The sequence below is a fragment of the Manis javanica genome, chromosome 4, assembly GCF_040802235.1.
Source record: "Manis javanica isolate MJ-LG chromosome 4, MJ_LKY, whole genome shotgun sequence".
Classification (NCBI taxonomy): domain Eukaryota; kingdom Metazoa; phylum Chordata; class Mammalia; order Pholidota; family Manidae; genus Manis; species Manis javanica.
The window spans coordinates 21558348-21581712 of NC_133159.1; the positions used below are offsets into that span (position 1 = coordinate 21558348).

General features: G+C 44.0%; 1 protein-coding gene and 1 long non-coding RNA gene across 36 annotated transcripts in view; one reads left to right on the forward strand and one right to left on the reverse strand.

Annotated features, from left to right (window-relative positions):
• Positions 1 to 23365, forward strand: part of EPB41 (erythrocyte membrane protein band 4.1) — a 197894-nt gene that overhangs the window by 4749 nt on the left and 169780 nt on the right. For 33 of the 35 annotated variants that reach the window (XR_012130088.1, XM_073233505.1, XM_073233506.1 and 30 more), the window contains exon 1: positions 15545 to 15681. The exons of the other annotated variants lie outside the window; for them this stretch is intronic. The gene's annotated coding sequence lies outside the window, so the exon portion shown is untranslated. Of the gene's footprint in view, positions 1 to 15544; positions 15682 to 23365 lie in introns of those variants that run through there. 35 annotated transcript variants of the gene reach the window in all.
• On the reverse strand, positions 4 to 15372 carry LOC140848860 (uncharacterized). Its single transcript, XR_012130089.1, has 5 exons — positions 15129 to 15372; positions 14599 to 14705; positions 11176 to 11408; positions 9071 to 9157; positions 4 to 8134 (listed from the first exon to the last, which is right to left on the reverse strand). It is a non-coding gene; the product is annotated as an uncharacterized lncRNA (long non-coding RNA).

Consider the following 23365-nt stretch of genomic DNA (forward strand, 5'->3'; position numbering starts at 1 on the left):
TAAATGGCTGCTAGGTGGGCTTGATTCTAACGCATGTCTGGTGGCTCTGAGGCCACTGGGAGGTGTAAAAGGAGGCCCGTGGTGGGGTCAGTAGAACTGAGGGAGATACTCTCTGAAGTTAGAATCCTACCACAACCAGCTGACTTCTCTCCAGATGCTTACACACTGATGTGATACTGTCACTTGTAGGTGGGTGGCTCTCTGCATCTCAGTTTTGCATCTGAGAATGAGAATATTAACACCTAACTGGCACAAGCATGTTCTTTTCTTAATGAAAGCCCCACAAGGGCAGAGAGTTTTGTTCATCTGTTCACTCCTGTATCCCCTGGGATATAGTGGCGTGTAGTAGGTGCTCAGTGAATATTTCTGAGTCAATGAATGTATTTATTCATCCAGCATCACTATGTGCTCTCGATGTGCTTTGTATTGGATTAAAAGACTAATGGATATAAAGTGCCCAGTGTTACAGAAGCTCAGAGAACACGAGTTCCCTCTTTGCTCACTAGACTGTGATCTCCGTGGGGGCCAGGCTCTGTTACATGGGCTCTGGGTCTTGTGAACTGAACTGAGTGTGGCTCCAAGGACCAAGCCCAGCGATCCGCAGAGGGCAGCCTAGGCAGCGAGGCTCACAGCCTCTGCTTAGAACTGGGGAGGAGGCGGAAGAGCCCTCTTTCCTCAGAAGAGAGGGGCGGGGTGGGTGTGGAGGTCTGGGGCTGAGTGTGGGAGCGGCGAGGACTCACGGTCTCCCAGCACTGCCAGTCTCTCAGCTGGGAGACGCTGGGCAAGTCATTAACTTGTCTGCTTTGGGGGGACCTCATCCTCGACATGCATATCATAACCCTTCCCGCACAGGGCACAGAAGGGGCCAGTGAGGAGTGCCCTGCATAGGCACTTGGTAATTGTTGGTTTCCGCCCAGCCTTGGACTCATTCTGGGAGGGGGCTGAGTACAGTGTCCTTCCTCTGGGCTCCTTTCTCCCACTGTTAACTTCCTACCCAGCTGGGGTTAGAATCCAGGAGTCTGGGGCCCCAGTCTCCCCAGTAAGCTAGCCAGGGCCCAAGGGCTGGGCTCTGTCCAGTGTGCAGGTAGCTCAGTGGAGATCCCCCCCTGGGCCATTCCTTTGCTGTGTGGCTTGATTTAGTAACTTATCTCTGGGCCTCAGTTGCCTCACTTATAAAATAGGGTTAATAAAGGATACTTCCCTTGAACAATTTTTTAATGAGGAAATGGGTGGATTAGGCATTATCATCACTGTTACCATTTGGGTCTGGCTGAGGAGGTTCCTGGGGAATTACATCCAATCTTGGCCTAGAGAATCCTTAGAATCTATAGTCATCATGTTTATTATTGACATTTTTTGGATGTTCTTATATGCCGGGCTGTTTGCCAAATGCTATTTTAGAATCATTATCTCAACTAGTGCTCCCAGTAAGTTACCCAGAGTCACCTAGTTATTTAGGGGTGGAGGTGAGGCTCAGACCCAAAGTCTGCTCACTGCAAGGCCCAGATTCTTAGTGTGAAACTCTCTTACTCCACAAGGAGGCAGTGCTTATGTCTGAGTCTTCTGTGTCCATTTCCATTGCCCAGCACAGGGCTGGTGTGTGACCTTGGGCAAGGCTTCTAACCTCCTGGAACCTTAGTTTCCTATCTATAAAATGGGGATAATAAAAGAATCTATCACCTTCTACAGTTCTTGTGAGATTAAAATAATGCATATGAGGCATGTGGTAAATACTCAATGATAGTAATTATCATTATTGTTATAATTGTGAGTATTATTTTAGGATTACAAAGATATCTCTCTTGGGACTGTGGAAACAGGTCTAGGAGGGGCCTGCTGGGAACAGGCAGGTAGCAGCCTGGTCTGACAGGATCTAAATGAGTGACGGGAGGGAGGAAGCCTCTTGGAAGTAAGGATGTACCTCCCTGTTGTAGCCATCTGCTTTCACTCCTGCCCAGTCTGTGCCAAACCCTATGCTGGGCATGGGGCACAGAGATGAATCTGTGGGTCTCCCCCTGCCCCACAGAGATTAGAGTCTGGTTGGGGAGAAGGACACAGAAGCCACCAGTTCTACCTCTGATCAGTGTAGGGAAGCATGAACTGTGAATATTTTTTTAGGCAAAGATTAGGAGAAAGGGCAGTCCTAGTTGACAGAACTGCTTTGCCAAGGTACAGAGCCATGAGCCACACTTGGGAGAATGTGGCTGGAGAGACAGGCTCCAAAGAAGCAGGGGGGCTTGTTCCAGATGCCGTGGGGAGCCATTGGATATGAAGCAGGGGAATGACGTGGTCAAGCTCATATTTCGGGAGGATCACTTAGTGTGGAGGATGAATGGGAGGGTAGGGACATGGACAACTCTCTAGGTGAGAGATGCTGGGATCTGGGGCCCGGGGCTGAGCCATGGGATGGGAAGCAGGGGGTGGCTGTGAGGTCTGTTTAGGAGGCAGAGCCAGCAGGGTGTGATGATGGGCTGCAGTGGGCAGGCAGGAGAGGAAAGAGGTGAGAGTGAAGTCTGGGGTCTGGCAGGTAATGGGGCCTGCTGGGTCTCTGGCTGATGGACATATCTGGGAGGAGGAGCCAGAGCTGCACTGGGGGGTAAAACCCACTTGGGTGCTTCTTGCCACCTTCTGCCTCAGTTCTTCCAGGCAGCAGCTATGTCTGAGCTGGAGACGGGCAAGACCCCTGGCCACTAGGGCCCATGCCCCACACTCCTGCCTTGGGAGTCCCTTGCGGTGACCTTGGCTGGTCTGGCAGAGATGAGAGAGAGCCCATCTTTGAGGTGGGTGGGGGCTTGGCAGGGGTGGTGTGGAGAAGCCCTGGGTTCTAGCCCTCCCAGTGTCACTGAGTGTCCTCATGACCTCTGAAGTCACTTCCTCTCTCCTGTCCTTTTCCTTGCCTTTAGAAGGAGGCTGAGGATAAGAAAACCTGTTTTGCCTACCTCAAAGATTCAGTGATAAAGTGAAGTTAGAGACAACAAACATTTGTTGAGCACTAACTGTGTGCTAGGTTCTGGGGCACCCAGAGATGACTCAGATAGAGTTCCTGCCCCTTAGGAAGCATGGAGCACTTCAGAGCAAGCCCAGCTGAGTGGGTGGTTAAGTCTTTCTAGGCATCAGGGGAAAAGACAGCTGGTACTTGAAGGATGAATAAGAGCTCTCCAGGTGGGCAGTGGAGGGAACAACTTTCTAGGCCTAGGGAACAACATGTGTGAAGGCTTCAACCTACATCATGCACATGGCACTGGCGTTTGGTATGGCTGGAACACAGAGTGGCGGGCAGTGACGGGCAATGAGGCTGTGCAGGGAGGCAGGGCCCAGATCATGCAGGGCTTTGTGGGTGTTCACCGTGGAGAGGATCACTTGCTACCCTGCCCTTCCTGCACCTTCATCGGCACCTGTTGTCCTCACCGAGAGTGCTAGGGCCCTTTCCACCCTGCTCCTTCCCTGCCTGCCCTCCTTGTCCCCTTCTCACAGCACACTAGTCAAACCCAGTGGCTGCCTTGCTACGGGGTCAGGCTCTGCTGCTTATCAGCTATGTGGCCTTTAGTCACTTGCCCTCTCGGCACCTGTTTCCACCTCAGTGAACTGGGGATAGCAGGTCCTCCCCACAGAGAAGGGTGGAGGCTTCAGTGAGATAACCCCCAAACTGCCTCATACAGTGTCCGCATGTAACAGGCACCTCTAAAAAGGGGCTCCAATTAAATCATTGTTTTTGGGACTCCTTAGATGCTTGGTCCCACCCACATGCTTCCCCGGCCTCTGTGGGCAGCCTGCTTGGGCCAACAAAGGAAGGAAAGGATTAAGAAACAAGCCCAGATCTCCAGAGGGGTCCTGGCTCCCCGCTGAGCTTGCTCCCTCCTGCCCCATCCCCCCAAGGACACGCTGTCTTGAGGCCTGGGCTCCTCCAGCTCCTCTCCACCTTAGTAAGCCTCTTCCTGGCTGGAGGCCAAAGCCAGCAGCCGCCTTGAAACAGGGACAAATATTTTGAAACGTGTGGCTTTATTTTTTTCCCCTGAAAGCTGATAATTGAGCCTGCTTTTCTGGATGACTGGGGGAAAGAGTAAGTGTGATGTCCTATATCTGTGGCACTCATAGTCTGGGTAGAACTGGATCCCTGAGCCTCCTGGATTTTAATAGCAGAGGCTGCCATCCAAGTCCTTTTTGGTATAGATGCAGGATCCTCCAATCAGAGCCAGTGGCTAGTGATGCAGGGTCACACAGCAGGGACCCTTTTGGCACTACCCTACAAATGGGTGTCACTTAACCTCTCTGAGCCTCAGTTTCCTGTGCTGTAGGAAGGGGCTGATTTTATGGTGAGGACTGGCAAAGTGTAGATAAAGTGCTTAGTCCAGTGCTCAGCACTGAGTCCTCGCTCTGGTAGGTAGCTACTGTTAGCGCTATTATAGCCGTTGTCTCTAAGAACCTTCTGTCCTACCTCTTCCCTGTCTAGGGGCCTGGAATGTTTGATGTGGTTTCTTGTTATACAAATAACACCCAATAATCTGATTTTAAAGCCAGAGGTTCAGTGTCTTTTACCCACCCACTCTGACATCCCCCTCTCACGGCTGACTGGAACACTAGCCTCATCCTTGGCTTGGTTTTGGTCCCTGCCCACAGACCACCTCTGTCCAGCGCCAAGCCTGTACGGTCCCTTGCAGGAGCCACACGAGGACAGTTTCCCTTCCATGGCCTCCTCTGATTAAATGCCACTGCAAGCACTTAGGGAAAGCAGACCCTGTGTCACCGCAGTTTAGGCTGTCAGGCAGAGGTGGACTGTGTTCCCCAGCACTGTCCTCCGGGAGCTAGGACAACACTAACACTTCTGCAGATGCCAGGAAATAGTTCTAGAAGAGAAAACCTGGTCTACAGCCCCAGTGTGGCAGCGTAGAAGGAACACCACGCTGGAGGCTGGAGGGCTGCATCCCTCCCCCAGCTCTTCACATTTGAGAGCCTGGCCACATCATCTGCCCTCTCTGAGCCTCCATTTTCTGATTTATAAAAAGAAGGGGATGGATTGATGTCAAAGGTTTCTACTAATATAGGATTAAAAGAAAGGATTTGGGAGGCAACAGGCCTCGGTTTAAATCCCAGCTTCACCACTTACCAGCTGTGGGACCTCCAGCAAGTTGTTTTACCTCAGTGAGCTTCAGTTTTCTCACTTACAAAATGGGGGAAATATTAGCACCTTCTCATAGGAATAAATAAAGGCTTAATTAAGTAATTCAGGTAAAATATTCAGTCCCTAGCTGGCACACTGGAATTGTTGTTCTTGTTGTTCTGTGATTAGTAGAGACAAGAAGAAATCAGTCAAGGCCAGTCAGAAAACAGGTCATTGAGAAGGCAGGGTTTGAGAAGTGTGCAGGATTTATTTACATTCATTCACTGAACATTTAAATACTTAGGATTTGCATAGGCAGGACATAGAGAAAAGGCACCAGAAAGCTGGGGTCAGATAGACCCACCCATTCTAGCTGTGTGATGTGGGATCAGTTACTTCTCTTCTGTGAGTCTCACTCATCTAGAAAATGCTGAGAATAGTGAGCATATTCCTTACCTCTAGAGTCATCCTAAGGCTTAAGAGAGTTCAAGTTCACAGTGAGTCTGTGTCCGATTCCTTTCTTCCCCCAGCTTTGTTAATGGTGCATCCACAATATCAGGCCATGTCCTTGAACACACCAGGCACGGTCCCACCCCAGGGCCTTTGCACTTGCTGGTCCTTCAGCCTGGAACACTCTACCCCCAAATACTTTCATGACTTGTTTTCTCATCTCCTTAATTTTTTTTTTTTGTTTAAATGTCACCTTCTCAGTAAGGCCTTTCCTAGCCTATTTAAAATTGCAGTACCTTTTCCTGCCGCAACACCAATACTCCCTTTCCTCCCTCCCGGCTTATTTTTTCCATAGCATTTATTACTGTTTGACATGCTGTATTTTATTGAATATTTGTTTATTGTTTCTCTTCTCCCACTGGAATGTGAGCTCAGTGATGATGGTGATACTGGCTGTCTTGTTTGGTGTTATATCCTCTATACCCAGAAGACTGTGGTTCAGAGTATGTGCTCAGTAAATATCTGTGCAGTGAATTCATGAATAAATGAAGCTGCTTCTCTCACTTCTTCTCTAGGTCTAGCACTGTTCTGAGAACCTGGATCCTCAATAAATAATCAAATGAGTGGTCATCATCCACTCCACTTGCCAGATCATACTTCGGCTGTGTCAGCCCTGAAGCCCTTTTGCTTTTGACATTTTCTGCCAGGGCATCTGTTTCAGTTGCAGTGCCCAAATCTTTTGTTTCTCAGCCTGAGCTATGCAGAATTTCTAGTTGGGGCTGTTTGGCTGTTGGGCCCCATGGTTATTATGTCATTATTGGTGATTAGCATTTAGGCGCAAAGGATGGAGCTTTTTGTTTTTCAGCAGAAATCACAGCAGAGAACTGTGCCAGCCAGTGGGGCCCAGGCCTAGAGCAGCTTCCTTGGTACCTACCCACTTCCTGGCTATAGGCCCAAGGCTTAGGCAGACCAAGAAAGAGGTGCCCAAAGCTAGGGGCACCTGTGTAACCAGTTCAGCTCCTGTCCTCCCCGGGCAGTATCCTGCAAAGTTTCTCCTCCACACACTCAGCTCTCCGTGCCTGGCCAGGTATAGAGGGTGTTCCCCATACCCCTGGGGGAGCCAGGTATAAGGTTTCCAAATGTCCCATGGACAGGGGCATTTTCTGGTGCTCAGAATTCAGTATTATGGGTGGAAGAAATAATCCTGGGCTTAAGACTCTGGAGTCTGGGTTCAAGTCTCTACTTAGCTGCTTGGTTGTTGGGTCCCTTTAGGCACATCATTACCTCTTGCTGGACCTCAGCTTTCTCATCTGTCAAACAGTGATAAAGATACCTGCTTGGCCTCACTGGGAAAGGGAGGCAGGACAGTGTGGTGGGCCAAGGATAGGGTTCTGGAGTTGTACACACCTGGCTTCCCAACTATACCCCCTTCTTAGCTATGTGAATTGGGCACATTGCTTTACCTCTCTGATGTCAATTCCCGAAGTTATAAAACGGTGTTAAAATAGTACCCACTCCAAAAGGCTGCAATGCCTTCCTCAGAAAAGTGATTTATCGTAAGAGGCTTAAGAGAAAATGGAAGAAGACATCTACTTAGGCCATAGGTTATCACCCTGTGGACATTTAAAAAGAATTTTGAACACAGGTGTCTTTCTTTGCTGAGCCTGCCCCTTTGCTGAGCCTCTTCTACAGGTAGCTGTACCACAGACAGCAAGTGTTCAGAGTGCCACTGAATGGAAGGTACCTTAGTTCAACCTCCCTGTTTTACATAAGAGAACACCAGCAGGTCTTACTGCCAGTAATTTCTCTTTGCAAATCATAGTTGAAAATCTCACAATTTGAATCATTTAGGGAAATCTTTATATCGATATTTTGGAATTTATAAAAATCCTTACTAAGGTGGCATCCTATTGTTTTTATTAAATCTAAAGAATCATCCTTTTGATAGATCAAAAGGAAAATGGTTTATGAAGTAAAAGCATATGAATACAAAAAAAAATAGTACCCACTCCTTAGGGTTGTTTTGAGAACTAAAGAGAGTGCAGGTAAAGTACATAGGCACGCAGCAAGTGCCCTATGCATCTTTGCTGGCATTGTAATAATGACCATTGTGGAAAGGCAGGTAATCTGTAAACTGTAAGAAGAGTATAAGCCAGGCAAATGTGGATTTGAATCCTTACTAGCTGGGTGATCTTGGGTAAGTTTTTCACTTCTCTGGGACTCTACTTCCTCATCTGTGAAATGGGAATTAATAGCCATACCTTCCTAAAGGGGCTGTTGTGAAGGTTCAGTGATATATTGCATATGAAGTACCTGCTACAGTGTTTAGCATATGTTATCCCCATTTTATAGATAAGGAAGAGTGGAGAAGTGACTTTCATGAACTCATATGTAGCATCCCAGTGGTGGGGCTTTGATTTGAACCAGGTCTGCCCACATTCAAAAACCCACATTCTTTAACCTCTTCTTGCCATCACCCACATACGGGATGATGACGGTGGGGCTCGTTCTTATTGTTGCTGGACTCTTCCCATTCTTCCGGTGACTCCCAGTGCCAACACCCGTTTGGTGCTCAATAAATGCTTGCTGGATGAAGAAAGGGGAGACCAGTATATCCTCACTTCCAGGGAGGCTTTTACCTTGGGGTTGAGTATTTTTTTCTGCTTAGTTGACAGCAAATTTAAAATGAAAATCATACTCAGTGTAGGTGTGGGCTTTGTAATCTGCAGAACCCTTTTGTACCCCTCACAGAATTCGATCGCTCTTGCTATCCTGTGAGACATCCTGGGTAGGCACTGCCGCCTCCATTTGACTGGTAAGGAAATGGGAGCCCAGCGAGGGTGATACGGATAGAATGTTCGTGTCCCCTCAACATTCATGTGTTGAAGCCTCAACGCCTAGTGTGTCAGTATTTGGAGATGGGGCCTTTGGGAGGTGACTGGGGTTGGATGAGGTCATGAGGGCAGGGCCCTTAGGATGGAATTCGTGCCTTTTTAAGAAGAGAGACCAGAGAGCTCGCTCTGTGCCATGTGAGGACACAACAAGAAGGGAGCTGTCTGCCAGCTGGGCAGAGAGCTCTCGTTAGAATCTGACTATACCAGCACCCTAATCTTGGACCTCCAGCTTCCAGAACTGTAAGAAAATAAATTTCTGTTGCTTAAGTTACCCCGTCTATGGTATTTTTGTCATGGCAGTCTGAGCTGACTAAGACAGAGAGTAAGTAACTTGCTCAGAGTCACACAGTGAATTTTATGGCAGAGCTAAGGCTGGAACTTATTTGTACTTGGTTCTCTCTTTCTTCCCCACTGCAATATTCCTAGTCACTGGAAGGCTTAGAAATAAGACTAGATGAATACTAGACAGCTCAGAAACTGTCCCGTTGCAGCACCTTTGGACTTGGGGCAAGTGAAACCTGGCTGTTTCTGGGTGCCCAGCCCCCCACCCTACCCCACCCCACCCCTGCTTCCCTACAGCTCCTCCTCTGTCCTCTCTCAGGTGAGGGTTGGGCCAGGCTGACTTTACCAGTTTTAGCAGGGGCTCAGCTAGCTGGTGGCATTAAGCCTCTCTCCATGTTTCTTTAGAAATCCTCTTGACCTCCAGGGTTCCCAGCTGTGGGGAGAGAGAATTAGTGGGTTAAGCTTGAGGGAGCTGGAGGCTTTGCTGGATCAGGGTCATTAGGCTTACTCCAACTGGAGAGATAAGGGAGTTGGGGGGGTGGTCATGGGAGGCTTGTGTCCCTCTTTGAATGTCCCAGGGCTACTTTCAGAAGCAGCCATAACAGCTTTTTCCCTGGGGTCTCGGGACAGATACTGCTTTTGTTCATTGATATTTCCAAACTGCTTTCCTGAGAGTGATATGAAAGCAATGTGGAGCAGAGGACAGTGGCATCAGAGGCATCAGACAGGCCTAGTTTAAGCTGTGTGATGTTAGGCAAATCACCTAACATTTCTAGGCTGTAGTTTCTTCAACTGTAATTGAAGGCAACCATACACTTCAGGGTTGCTATGACGTTATGTGCAGTAATGCATATAAAGTACTCAGTATGTGCCTGGAACACAGTAAATACCTAGTAAATGTACTTGTCATTACTTTTATTAGTAAATTATCTCTAAGGTCCCTTCCAGTTCAGACAGTCCTAGGTTTTATGGCCATAGAATTTAGCTTAGCCTCCAGCCTAGGAACGGAAATGTAGCTGGGCTTAGATGAAGGCAGTGAACAGAAAATGCTGTAGTCGGGGTCAGAAGACTTGTGTTCAAGTTTGGGCTCTGCCTTAGACAAGTGTAACCTTGGACGAGTCCCTTCCAGTTTCTGGACCCATTTTCCAGTCTGTTTAAAAGTTAGCAGCTTGGGCTTGATGATCTCTAAAGGTCTGTCCAGTTTTAACATTTTGTGAACCTAGAGGCCTAAAGGAGTGCCTTAGCTGCCACCCATCAGGGGTGCTCTTTTACAGTTCCAACTTCTTTCCCTTTGGCCCCTTGTGTTTTGGAGTGTCTCTATAACAGAAAGGACATAACTTGCTAACTCCAATGAATGCATTTTAATCACACTTAGTTTTTTTATTTCACTGTGCAGAGAAAACTCTTTTAAGGTAATGCAGTTTTTGTAATCAAAGTACACTGTATCAAAAAGGTGACAACATACTCTATTTACAAATATGAGAGACAAGGTATTGTACAGAAGTACCACAAATGTTGATTTCTTTTGCCTTTATCTCAAAAATGACCAGAACAGTCTGCCTTGTAGGCTATAATTAAAAAAAAAAATGCTGTAGTTAATGCATCCTAAAAAAATAACCATGGGTATGATTTAGATAAAAGGGTATTTGTTGAGTATCATATGAGAGAGAAAAATGGGAAATAACCCTAATGTCCAACATGTAGGTATAAGTAAATGATGAGATATCCACCTGGGAGCACTGTTAAACGTGGTGGTGAAAATATCATAATGTATTGTTAGGTAAAAAAGAGTTGGTTTCAAAACAATATGATCTAAATTTTTAAAAAGCTTTAGGTTGAGCCATATGCAATGGCTGATATTTGATGTAGGTTAATTTTTAACCTATAAAATTAGCAGTTTTGAATGACTCAATTGAATGTATATAAACAAAAGGATGCCTATAAGAAAAGGGACTAGAAGGGAAGTTTTCCACCAAAATATTGATATTATTTCTGATTGATAGCTTTATGGAGATTTAAATTTTTTCTTCTTACTGAACTCTATTTTCTATGAACAATTCAAATACCACTAAGCATAATCTCCCAGAAAGGCATACCATTGTATAACAGTAATATTCCTGCTCTGTTATAGCTTGTTTGATTCATTATTTGTATTTAAAAGGTCTAAAATGACAGCAATCTTATGACCATGGGAAGGATGAAAAGCTCTATTCTACATGTATGTTTGGTACCTTTATCTCAAAAATGAGTTTTTATTCAATAGTCACTGTTCAGATCCACTTTGCTGGTGGGCCCAGCTTTTCAAAGACCTCGTCATCTCTTGCCACCCCTCACAACAGACAAATGTTTTCCATGAGTCCTATCACTGGGGCGTCAGGCCAGCTGTGTCCCTACTTCACCAATGTCCCAGACATAGAAATGGTTCAGACTCCAACTGTTCCCCCTCCTTACCCCTGCTTTCTTCCAATCTCATCTCTTCCAGGTCATTGGAGGCCCCTCTACACTCCTGGCCTTCCCCACTGGTCACCACCTAATTTCAGTCTCTTCTGTGCAGCTGGTGTTTGCTTTTGCTGGAGTTTGCGATGGGAAAGGATTAGGACCCTTTCATGCTGTCTCTTTTTTTTTCTCCTTAGTGCACTTGACCGCTCCAGGGGCTGACAGGCAGCTAGCAGGGTCTGTATACCCTAGAAAGGAAGAGGAGGGGTGGAGGGGAGGCAGTGGTAGGCTCAGCTGGCAGGCGGGAAAGAGATGGCCCCTGGAGACCCCATTCTGTGGCTTGGAGCATGGCACAGCCGCCACCCAGATGTAAGCATGGAGCAGGCAGGGCAGGAGCTGATTTCTGCCTGGGAAATTACCCTCAAAGATGGTGTTTGGGAACTTTACCCTTGGATTCCAATGGTATCCTCTGCCAGGTGAGCTAGAAATGGGTGACTGGTTTGTAGAGGCCTTTTCTGAGAGAGCAGCTGGGCTCCCAAGTATGGGTAGTTTCTCTGCTTTCAATTGGGCATTACTTATCCCTCACCCCTACTACGTGGTAGGTCCAACTACACTCAGAGATTGTGTACTTAGCCTTGCAGGTTGATGGTGTATAACCTAAGTAATAACAAAAATCCTTCATGGGTGGCTAGGACCTTACAGTTCACAAAGCCCTTTCATCTCCAGGCTAAGAATTAAAAGCGAGTACTGGAATTCATGTCTTTTAGATTCTAGCCTGTGCCAACAGTTTTCAGTGTGCTGTTGCATGGCACTCCGAATTTAAGAGTAGTTTCTATCTGCCTTGTATCTAGCTGTTTTGTGTTAACCAAAGAACCTTGCTTTTTTTCAGGATGATGATTACTAAATACTAGCACCCAACTAAGCCTCTTTAACTATGATGCATCATTAGCCAGTGCTTTGTGGCATAGAGAATATTGGTTTTCATGAATTGGAATTTGCTGGGTAACATGGTGGTAGTGAGCCATCTGGTGACTGATCTTCAGGATTTCTCCATGGTGTTATGGAAAATACTGGAAAACTTGGATTGGATTACTGGTGGAAGAATTAAGCGGCACTAGGAGGTCTTGGAGTGTTGAGGTTTTATTCTTACACTGGCGGTCTCAGAGGGGAGTAATCTCCCAAGGTCTGAGCCCTGAATAAAGGCAAAGGGAGCAATGTATATCTTTCTGCTTCTGTATCTGCAACATTCTTACATGCACAGCAAGTGAGCAAGTAAAGGGAAGTGAGTTTAGGGAGTGAGCTTAGGGAGTGGGCCTGGCAGACGGGGAAGTTAAGGGAGTGTTTTGTTGTTATTTTGTTAAGAGAGGCAAAAGGGGCTACTTGGACTAGACTGCTGTCCTTGTAAATTTTCCCTTATCAATGGTACCAGATTTCCAGGTCTGATAGGTGAAGGAAGCCTCTGAGGTACAGAGTGGTAGGGCTAGAGCTCCCTGAATCAAAAGCATGGCTGAACCTGAGAACCTGTGGCTGAGGACCAGAGTATTCAAACACAGGAGGTTCACTTTTGGGATGTAGAATGACCTCGGCCAAGTCACCTGACTTTACTAAGCCTCAGCTTCCTTATGTGTATAAAATGAGGATAACTTGTTCACTTGTTTAACCAGTATTTATTGAGTGTACAGTGTTCCCAGGAGATTAGCAGAGGGACAAAGTCCCTGCCCTCCTGAAGCTTGTGGTCTAGTGAGTGTAAACTGCAGCAACTTATTGAGTGGGACAATACTAAATAGAGTAGAAAGTTAGGTAGAAGTAAGTGCTATGAAACAAAATTAAAGCAGGGCAAGGGTGTGTGAGTAGAGGCTGTTTTAGTCAGGTGTTACTCAAGGGGTTCTCAGGATATTTCAAACACATAATTAATATGATGTGCTCTGCTCAGTACTGACAACTGAGTGCTTGACAAATACATTATCACTGTGTCAGCCTGCTCCACATCTCTCAGCCTATAGTTTCCAAGGAGCAGTGATATTTTTTTATTAAAGTATCACTGATATACAATCTTATGAAGGTTTCACATGAACAACATTGTGGTTTCAACATTCATCCATATTATCAAGTCCTCATCCCCCGACCCATTGCAGTCACTGTCTATCAGCGTAGTAAGATGCTATAGAATCATTACTTGTCTTCCCCATGTTGTGCTGCCTTCTCCGTGACCTACCTATATTGTGATTGCAAATTATAGTGCCCCTTAATCTCCTTCTCCCTCCCAACCCACTCTCCCCAACCCCTTCCCTTTGGTAAGCACTAGTTCCTTCTTGGAGTCTGTGAGTCTGCTGCTGTTTTGTTCCTTCAGTTCTGCTTTGTTTTTATACTCCACAAATGAGTGAAGTCAGTCAGACAAGTACTTGTCTTTCTTCACCTGGCTTGTTTCACTGAGCATAATGCCCTCTAGCACCATCTATGTTGTTGCAAATGGGAGGATTTTTCTTTTTTATGGCTGAGTAACATTCCACTGTATGCATGTACCACATCTACTTTATCTATTTATTGATGGAAACTTAGGTAGCTTCCATCTCTTGGCTATTGTAAATAGTGCTGTGATAAACATAGGGGTGCATATGTCTTTTTGAATCAGGGATCTTTTTTTCTTCAGGTAAATTCCTAGAAGTGGAATTAATGGGTCAAATGAGGGTTCACCTTTCTCTGCATCCTCACAAGCATTTATTGTTTCTTGTCTTTTGGATATTGGCCATTCTAACTGGTGTGAGGTGATATCTCATTGTGGTTTTAATTTGCATTTCTCTGATGATTAGTGATGTGGAGCATCTTTCCATGTTCCTGTTGGCCATCTTTATTTCATCTTTGGAGAAGTGTCTGTTCAGATCCTCCACCCATTTTTTAATCGGGTTAGTTGTTTTTTGGGTGTTGAGGTGTGTGAGTTCTTCATATATTTTTGGTGTTAACCCCTTAATGGATAAGTCATTCACAAATATATTCTCCCAAACTGCAGGATGCCTTTTTGTTCTGTTGATGGTGTCCTTTGCTTTAGAGAAGCAAATAGCAGTAATAATTAACATTTCTGTAGACCTTACTGTGAGGTAGGCACAGTAAACTCATTACATCTAAGCTCATTACATATTTTAACTGATTGAATTCTTACAATAATTCTTATGAGGTAGAGACTATTATTATCCCTATTTATGGGGTTGGAAACAAGCACAGAGAAGCACAATTAGGGAGGGCTGGAGGCTGAGAATTGAACCCAGGTAGTCATTTCTAGAGGCTGAGCTGAGGTGTGAGGGGGCTGTGATTAGATACCAGAAGGCAGTCTAGCTGGCATATAGAGACCCTGATGTCAGATGGCCTGGCTTCTTATCCTGGCAGGTCTAAGTCTCTTCAGTTTCTTCTTCTCTAAAATGGGAATATCAGAACCTATCTTACCTTATAGGGACTGTGCTCGAAACAGAGCCACCTTTCTGCTCTGTGGGACCCCAGCCCAGCCTGTTCAGAGACCAGCCTGGCAGGGAGTGTGAAGGGTCAAGAAGGGTCTGAAAGGCAATAAAGGCACATCAGGCAATTGTCAGAGCAGCTCTAAGTTCAGCTGGAGACCAGACCTTGGAAGTTAGGTCTTTAAGATTTTTGGGGTGCCCGGGTAGAATTAGGAGACTCTAAATGCAGAAGACAGGCAAAATCTTGGTGTGTGCACAACATTCAGCTTCCATTTCAGGCCTTACACAGCTGCCAGGGCGGGTAAAGCCTTACCGAATGTCAGAGTTGGAATGGCGCCTAAGAGATGGTCAAATTAGTAGGTGGGGTAACTGAGGTGCAGAAAAGCTGAGTGGCTTACCCAGGGTCACTAGATATGTTAGGGGGTAGTCAGCTGCTAAAGCAGGGCAGCAGCCTCGGCTTTCCTTATGGCTTTCAAATCTCGGCCTCCTATCTGGGCCTCCTGTGGGCAGAAAGGGCCTCACCTTCGTCCCAGGCACTAACTGCCTCTTTCTCCACGTGGCTGCTGCAGGGGCCGGGAACACCCGGACGAGAGCTCGTTCGCCCTGCGCGTGCGCACACTCAGCCAGCCCCTTGCCTATTCCTCTTTTTTCTTCCCCTCCCTTCTTACCCACCTTAGGGGAGGGGGGCAAGGAGAGGAGCATGAAGTTGGCCTGTGCCAATGGGCTGACGGGCCGCGGGCCCGGCCCCCTCCTTCCCTCCGGCGCTGTCCAATAGAAATTTACTACAATGTTGTGGCGAGCGGAGGGGGAGGGGTGCGCGCGGGCTGGCTGGCTGTGGGCCGGGCGGGCCTCGCCTCGCCGGGGGAAGGCGGGACGCGCGCCGGGCCGCCTGCTCGCTCGCTCGCTCTCTTGCTCCCTCCCTCCCTCGGCCGGTGGGTTCGTCAGTCAGTCCGCCAGCAGCCGGCGGGCCCGCGCGCCGCAGAGAGCCCGAGACTCGGCGCTAGCGCCTCCTCCTGCCATTGTTCGTTGGGCGGCTGCAGCGGCGGGCGCGGGACCCCGGGCCCCGGAGCCACCGGTGAGGCGAGGCGGCGGCGGCGGCGCGCGAGCGGCGTTGGGGGGCGCGGAGCTGTCCCTGAGGGGACGGTCCTGGCGGCCGCGGCGCCGCCGCAGACCCTTTGTCTCTAGCCCCCTGAGGCCCCTGACCGGGGGCACGGGCTCTACGGCCTCTGCACGCCGGAGGCTGAGGGGCTGAAGCAGCGACGCGGCCGGCCCGAGCAGAAAGAGGCGGGGGTTGCGCTGGGGGAGCGTTTCAAAGTTAGGTTTAGGGTATATTTTTGACGAGGGAAAATCCGCACGGTCTGGTCTGTCAATCATGGTACAGTGGGCAGGAGCCTTGGAAGGAAACCAGACGGGGGAATTGCAGGTTCCGGGTGGTGAAGGTGTTGGGTGCAGCCGCAGAGCGATTTCTTCGTGACGAGGTAGCTAGGCTGTCTGGAGAAGCCCGGCGCAATCTGAGGGCTTGAGGGAGCCTGGAGGGTCTTTAAGGCCTTCCCGCCATAGGCACCGCATCCTTAAAAAAAATTCCCTGAACCCGAGGGCTCAAATGTTCTCTCGCTTAGTCTTCACAGTTCCCAGTGACCAAAGGGTTAAATCTATTCTCTCGGCTTCGTGACCTCCTTTTTCAATTCGCGCATCTGTTGGCTTGGAAATACTTTCTCCTGCTTGCTGGGCTGCTTTTACCTGTGCAGGGACTGGGTCTAGGCTCGCGCTCAGAGACTCATCATCAGGCTATTTTTCCTGGGTGGTGGTGGTGGTGGTGGTGAGCTGGTTGCCAAAACAGGTTTTTTCTTCCCAGGAACAGACAATTTCGAGAGAGAAAGTGGCTTCACGTGAAACAAATTGCTGACCGATTGGTTTCTGGCCACATGATAGCCACTGTCATCCTGTTGTTTCTCTTGTACCCTTCCATAAATGGCTAGTCTGTAGAGATTTGTTGTTTTTTGGCATATATTACTGATTAGGAGACAGTTTTCCCCTTTTTTCTAAAGAGATGCTGAGTTTTTTTTTTAGTAGTCTGGTGATTTCACAGCTGCTATTTTGTTCCTTCTGATGTCAGGGGACATTGCAAGAAATGGTTATGTCTTGTGTCTTGGATATTATTATAGTGGATTTATTATGCTCTCTTAAGGATACACTGTACTTCATGCTGTTGCTCATTGCTGTTTCCTGTACTCTCAGTCCTGGCAAAATTTTAGTTGGTTTGACCCTTTTACTCTCTATACATCCTTTATATCTTTTCATCCAGTTTTGTTAGTGGATCATTATGGAAATTTGATGTACTCTTCATTTACCATTTCTGTAAGTTGGAAACAAAATATTCTTTGCCAGCTGTACAATGTTTGGTTTTATAAAAAAATTGGGTATTAATATAACCCACATAGAGTGCAAAGCAGAATATCTGGCACACAGTAAGCCCTCAGTAAGTGACAGATTAAAAACATGGACATAATAACTGAACATCAGATTGCCTTGGAATCAAGGTGCTAATTCAGAGTGCTTTCTACAGGAACATTATAATTAAGGTAAAAATAGACGTTATTCATATCCCTGGGGAAACTGAAGTATGGTATATCTTTGCCACTATTAAAAGTGAATTCACTGGCCGACCCACGTTCAACATGCTAGCCTGATTCCTCTTTCTTCTAGTAACATGACTGCACTTTTAATTGTATGATTGAAGTCAGGCTTAGAAATAAGTGTTTTTAATCTTTAGGGCATGCCAAAATTCTTCCAATATTTATTCCAGTGTTTTCTACCAAATGTCTTACAAGTCCTGCACAACATGGCCCCAGTCTACGTTTCCATCCTTTATTATCCTTATTACTTGTATTTTTCAACCAAAAAGATTCCTCAGTAATAACCCATGCTTTCCCATCTCTGTACTTTTGGCCATGCAGTTCTGTCTATGCTTGTCATATATATTCCTCCTGATTGTTTTCAGTTCTCTTACACTGAAAATGTTCCAAGTATCAGTAATTTGAAGTGTGGGAGAAAGTTCATATGCAGGAACTTGATGGAATTTTTTGTTTAGTTTTGAGTTTTCTTTGAGCTTCATTAGAATGGCCAACTAGATGAATTTTCTTCAACTAGTGTTTATTAAAAGGGTTTAGGTCCTGAGTGCTCCATCAATGTGTATAGCTCTTCGTGAGAGATGATGGCTAATGGTAGATTAAGGAAACCTCCTTAGGTTTCTGTTCTACTCTGAGCTAAGAACACCAACTTGACAAGTTTAATGCTTGGGAACTCTGGCTGTCAGCAAATAGACTAACCTAATAGGACGAAGTTGGGTCTCTGCTTGCTTTCTGCATCTGTTCTCTTTCTTGGTGTTCTAAAGGCCAGTGTTTCCTTAATGTTTGTTGAACATGATGTTTATTGAACACTCAAGTCATATTTATTGTATTAAAGTAGTAGATATGGTGAACAAACCTATATTTTCCTCTATAATATATAAGCTAGCATAATATAACAACTTATGTAATATTAACAAAATAATACACAAATCATCTTCTTTGCATATTTAAAACACTTTCATCTTCTCACTTTTATTTTTTCCCCAAGAAACACTTCTAAGCTAGTATCTAAGTTAACAAATTATTTTAAATGATTCTTGGCCTCTCTGAAAAAAAAACTGGCATTTTGTCGAGATATGACATTGTATTTTTCCTGTTATTCTCTTTTGTCAGGTTTGTGCCCCACATTTAAAGTTCACCAGTGTGATATTTTTTCTTGTGTGCGGCTTGACTTTTGGAAATTACAGAGCTAGCCTTCCATCTCTTTCCTTAGTTTATGGTCTTAATTTTCAACAAATTCATATTAAGAGAGTGAGTGTACTTCCAATGCTATTTGGTTTCCTTCCTCTTGTTCCTAAGAAAGCTTCAGAGTTAAGCTTGTCAGAACGTTGCCTTAAAGCCACAAGATTCTTGAATTCTGTGCAGGTACTTTGATATGCCTACTAATAGATTGTGGTTTAAAATATGAAGTCTGCAATTTGTGATGTGAGTGATAGGGCTTGCTTATATTTTATGAATGTCCAAATCCAGTTCAATATTGGTGATCTGATTTTATAACTTTAGAATATCAGTGGCCTTTAGGGGCTGAATTTGGTTCTGAAATCAAGAGGAATTGTATGTTTAGACCATCGTCTATTTCCCTGTTATCTAAGAAGCCGTCCAGCCTAAGTGCTGTCAGTTTGTTTTTCCAAGAGTCTCAGCAGATTTGTGATTGATCACATTCATATTCAGTGGCAGATTTATCTCTGTCTTTAAAGTACTTGTTTTCTGTTGCTTGAGCATGGAAGCACCTTATTTTACTTGTGAGTTAACCAGTAATAATTCTAACAACTTTTTTCTTATGAACAACTTTGCTTTTTTCTCTGAATAATGCCCGCAAAGATGAAACTTGTAAAAACATTTTAAGAGTCCTCTGAATTGATCCGTTATAGGCCTTATTAGTGTAGAGAATCTAGAATTATTGAAAAGTAATTGGTTCATTGCATTTATAATAGCTTTTAGTTAGAGAAGATCCAGATCCAGATCCAAAATATGTGTTATTTTTTGTTTTTTAAGTTTGTTGGTGTCACTGGGGCTTACTGTGTGTCCTTTCTATGAGTAAGTTCATAGTGTGTTGAGTAAAACAGTGTAACAGAATTCTGGTATATGCACTGGGTTAAATTAGTATTTTAATTTACTCTGGTGCTTCTTTAATGAATACATAGAAAGATTAAGAAAAAAACGATAGCAATGAACAGCATTCAGAAATTGGAGGTGTTAAAAATGTGAACTTTGGTATTTCATTTTGAGTGCTGACCTTAGAATAAACTGACTGACACTACTTCAAATGTTGATTTTAGGAAAGTTTAGTGGGACAATCTGATTATGATGAAGACTGTTTACACTTATTTTTGCTAGTTATATTTATTTACAGGGGATTGTGTACACCTAAAAGTATTCAAAAATAAATTGGCTAGCTCTTTGAACTTTAAAGGAAAGCAACATACCATGGCGTGGCCAATACAGTTCAAGTAATGGGTTGGAGAGACTTTAATATATCCTACCCCGTAATTCTCATCAGCTTCCTGCAAAGTCACCAAAGTAAATATGCTACCCCTAAAAGTTCCCTCTGTATAGTAATTCCAGAGCCAGTCTGCCATCACATTTATTTTATTTTTTAAATTTTTACTTATTTTTTATTATTGCATTTATTAAGACCAGTTCTTATTTTGGAGTTACCTGTTGATTCTCTCCCCAATAAGTCCATATGGATTAAGCTGTGATTTATTTATTTATTTCCTTAAAAAAAATTTTAGTTATCATCGATTTACAAGATGAAACTTTCACATGAACAACATTCACCCATATTATCAAGTCCCCCCCCATTGCAGTCACTGTGCATCAGTGTAGTAAGATGCCACAAAGTCCCTGCTTGTCTTCTCTGTGCTATTAGCTATGATTTACTAAATTGCTACTCTCTCCATGGCTGAGGGCTCTTAGGGTCACCTCCACACAATTAATCTAAGCCTTCTTCTATCACTCTCAACTCTCAGGGAAATCTGTATATGTAGAAATTAAAATTGTTTCTGAGCTATGTAGAGTGGAACAAGGGTAGGGTTAAAGTAATCTTGGCAGAGTGGGTAGGAAGAGGCAAGGTTGTCTGATGGAATGGATAAGAACTACGACGGAATATTCATATTGACAAATAAGATTGGAAGAAGTAGTAGATGCTCTATTAGTATTATCTAATTCTATTCTAGCTATATTCAATGTGTATCTATAATTCTATTTGATAATATCACTATTAACAGAGACAGGAACACCTCAATTGTTTTTTGGAAGTAGGTGGAAATAATAAAATAAAATAGGATATAATATATACTCTTATAGTTAATTTTGATTTATAAACATAACCTGCCTGTTCCTTGTGCCTGCCATCCTCTACAGAAGTTATTCTGTGGACTTTTGGTAGGCCTTCTGTATATCTGAATTGTAGCACTGGACACAACATAGTCTGAGGTTTAGATATTTTCAACATTAATAGTCACATAGAAAACTTGTGTTATATTTTGGTCATATCTGCATTAAGCTGTAAAAAAGTTATGATATAAAAGTTTTGTGTGAGAAACTTTCAGTGATTTAACAACATTAAAGCATAGGGTTATTTTGAATTGGTTAAATGTAAGCCTGTGACCCACAAGTGTAATAGAAATGTATACTTTTGGTAATTTATGAATTTATAGTGCTATGCCGAGGTTCAGTTGTGATTGCTATTCAGCTGTTACTTAATTCTTGAATTAAATAACCTTATTAGAATCATTTTAACACAATGGGCTCTTACTAGTATATTGTTGAGTACATCGTCTTACAAAGAATTGCTTTTTAAATTTATATGTCAAGTGTATATTTTAATTTACCAATTCAAAGTTCTACACATATTCAAGTGAAAAATGTTTAACTTTGATACTACACTTGGTACAGATTGTTGAAATTCATTTTCCCCCCTGGTTTGAACCATACAGACACAGGCAGAACTGTCAAGAGTTCGAAGAATTTAAACCCTTAAATTTTACGTGCCAACCATTTCAGTATGCAATAGGGACATGGAAGGCACCTTAAAGCGAAAGCTTTTTTTTTTTTTGCTACCACGCACTTGCTATTTCTTGCCCTTTATCTTTTTTAATGATTCAAAGAATCTACACTGTTGCGAACTTACTACCTTCAGAGTCCTGCCAATCTTTTTGGTTTATGTAATTATATAAACCTTTTGCCTAGTGTCATATGATGTTGTATATATGTCCTCCCACACATGTGTCTTTAGAGTAATTTCTTTCCATCTGGTGTTGGAAATGAGCTCTTTGTGAGATTATTTTTAAATCTTCAAGCTTTCTGGCATCCTCAGCACTTGAAATAACACAGTTGCTTTTGAAGGCAAGAAAACCCACATAGTATATTTAGTGGTTTTTCCAGTGAAAATGTAAGGAGTATTTTATTTTTAAAATCATATCCTGTGTTCCAAACAGGCAAAATATGTATTTTATGTTTAGCTAGTCTCCAGATAGTTTCGTTAGGTAGGAAATAGTTGGTTGTTGCCAAGCAGATAAAATAAAGAAGAAATACTTAAGGGAAAGGATGCCAAGAATAAGAAACCTGTTAGAGGAAAGAGATTTCAAAGATATTTTATTCTCTGAAGGTTTATTGATTTCCTCTTCTGAACTCTTGCAGCATTTATTTGTTACATACCAGATCTGTCATGTGTTATTTTATGTTGTATATAAAAATGGTATTCTGTAGTGAGATTATCAGCTTCTGGAGGGCAGAGGGTCAATGTTATATCTTCTATTGCCCTCCCCACCCCCCCAAACACAGATATTGCTTAGTACAGTAGCTAGAATAAGGGGCACACTAGACATACAGAGGTGTAGTGAGTATGAGAGTTCCAGGAGAATTAGATTTAAGATTTGGGTTATAATTTTGACTGCTAATTGCTTCACTCAGTTTATGCTTATGTATATATCATATTTTCTTGTAATATAAGTTGCAGATATCATGATACCTTGCTCCTAAAACACTTCAGTATGCGTCTCCTAAGAATAAAGACATGATCTATCCTATATAGCCACAACACTGTTATCATACCTAAGAAAGTTAACAGTAATTCCATAATGTCAACTAATACCCGATCGTATTTTAAGATTGATGTCATCTACTTAGCAAAGTTCATCTAATAATTCTTTTTCCTTCAGATGCTATTTTTGTTGACCTATCCTTGCTAGTTGGATTATATCCAGAATAACTGTTAATGAACACTGGTTAATAAGAAAGGTTCAGTCATTAATGCACTCCCTTTGGAGTTCTGTAACATTGAAAAGACTAGCATTGGGGTAAATGATTGCATAATGATCATAACATCACATATAAATAAATACATTGAAGAATATGTCAGGTGACCAAAGGGCAAGGTTTTTGTTTTTAGATTTTTATTATGCCCTACTGTGGTAGGCAGCCTTTAAGATGGCCCCAGTGATCCCTGCCGCTTGGTATTCATGATGTTATGTAATCCTTTCTCCTTGGGTGTGGTCAGATCAGGTGATGTGCTTCTAATGAATAGAATACAGCACAGGTGGTGGGATGTCACTTCCAAGATGAGGTTACAAAAGGCTGTGGCTTCTGTCTTGGGCACTCTGGCTTTTTTCCTGTCACTTGGATCACCAGCTGCCACATCATAAGAACATTCAGGCAGCTCGCCCTCATGGTGAGAAACCAAGTCTGTCAGCAACTATGTAAGTGAGCTTGGGAGCAGATATTCTGAGGCCTGACAATAGCCATGTGAATGATCTTGGATGCAGGTTCTGCAGGCAGAGTCTAGCCTTGAGATGAAGGTTGACAGCTTAACCCCAACTTCATGAGAGATCTTGAGCCAGAGGCACCCAGCTAAGGCATGCCTAAATTCTTGACCCACAGAGAATGAGATAATAAATGTTTATTATTTTAACCACCAAGTTTTGGGGGTAATTTGTTGTATGACATTAGATAACTAATATATCTACCATTTGTTGACTTCATAAATTTTTATTGATGATCTACAATTTACCAGGCACTGTCCTAGCCCACTGGGGCATATGGTAAATAAAGTAGAAGAGAGGAAGGGTCTTTTCGTGTGGAGCTTACATTTTAGTGGGATAGAGCAAATAATAAGTGAACAAATCA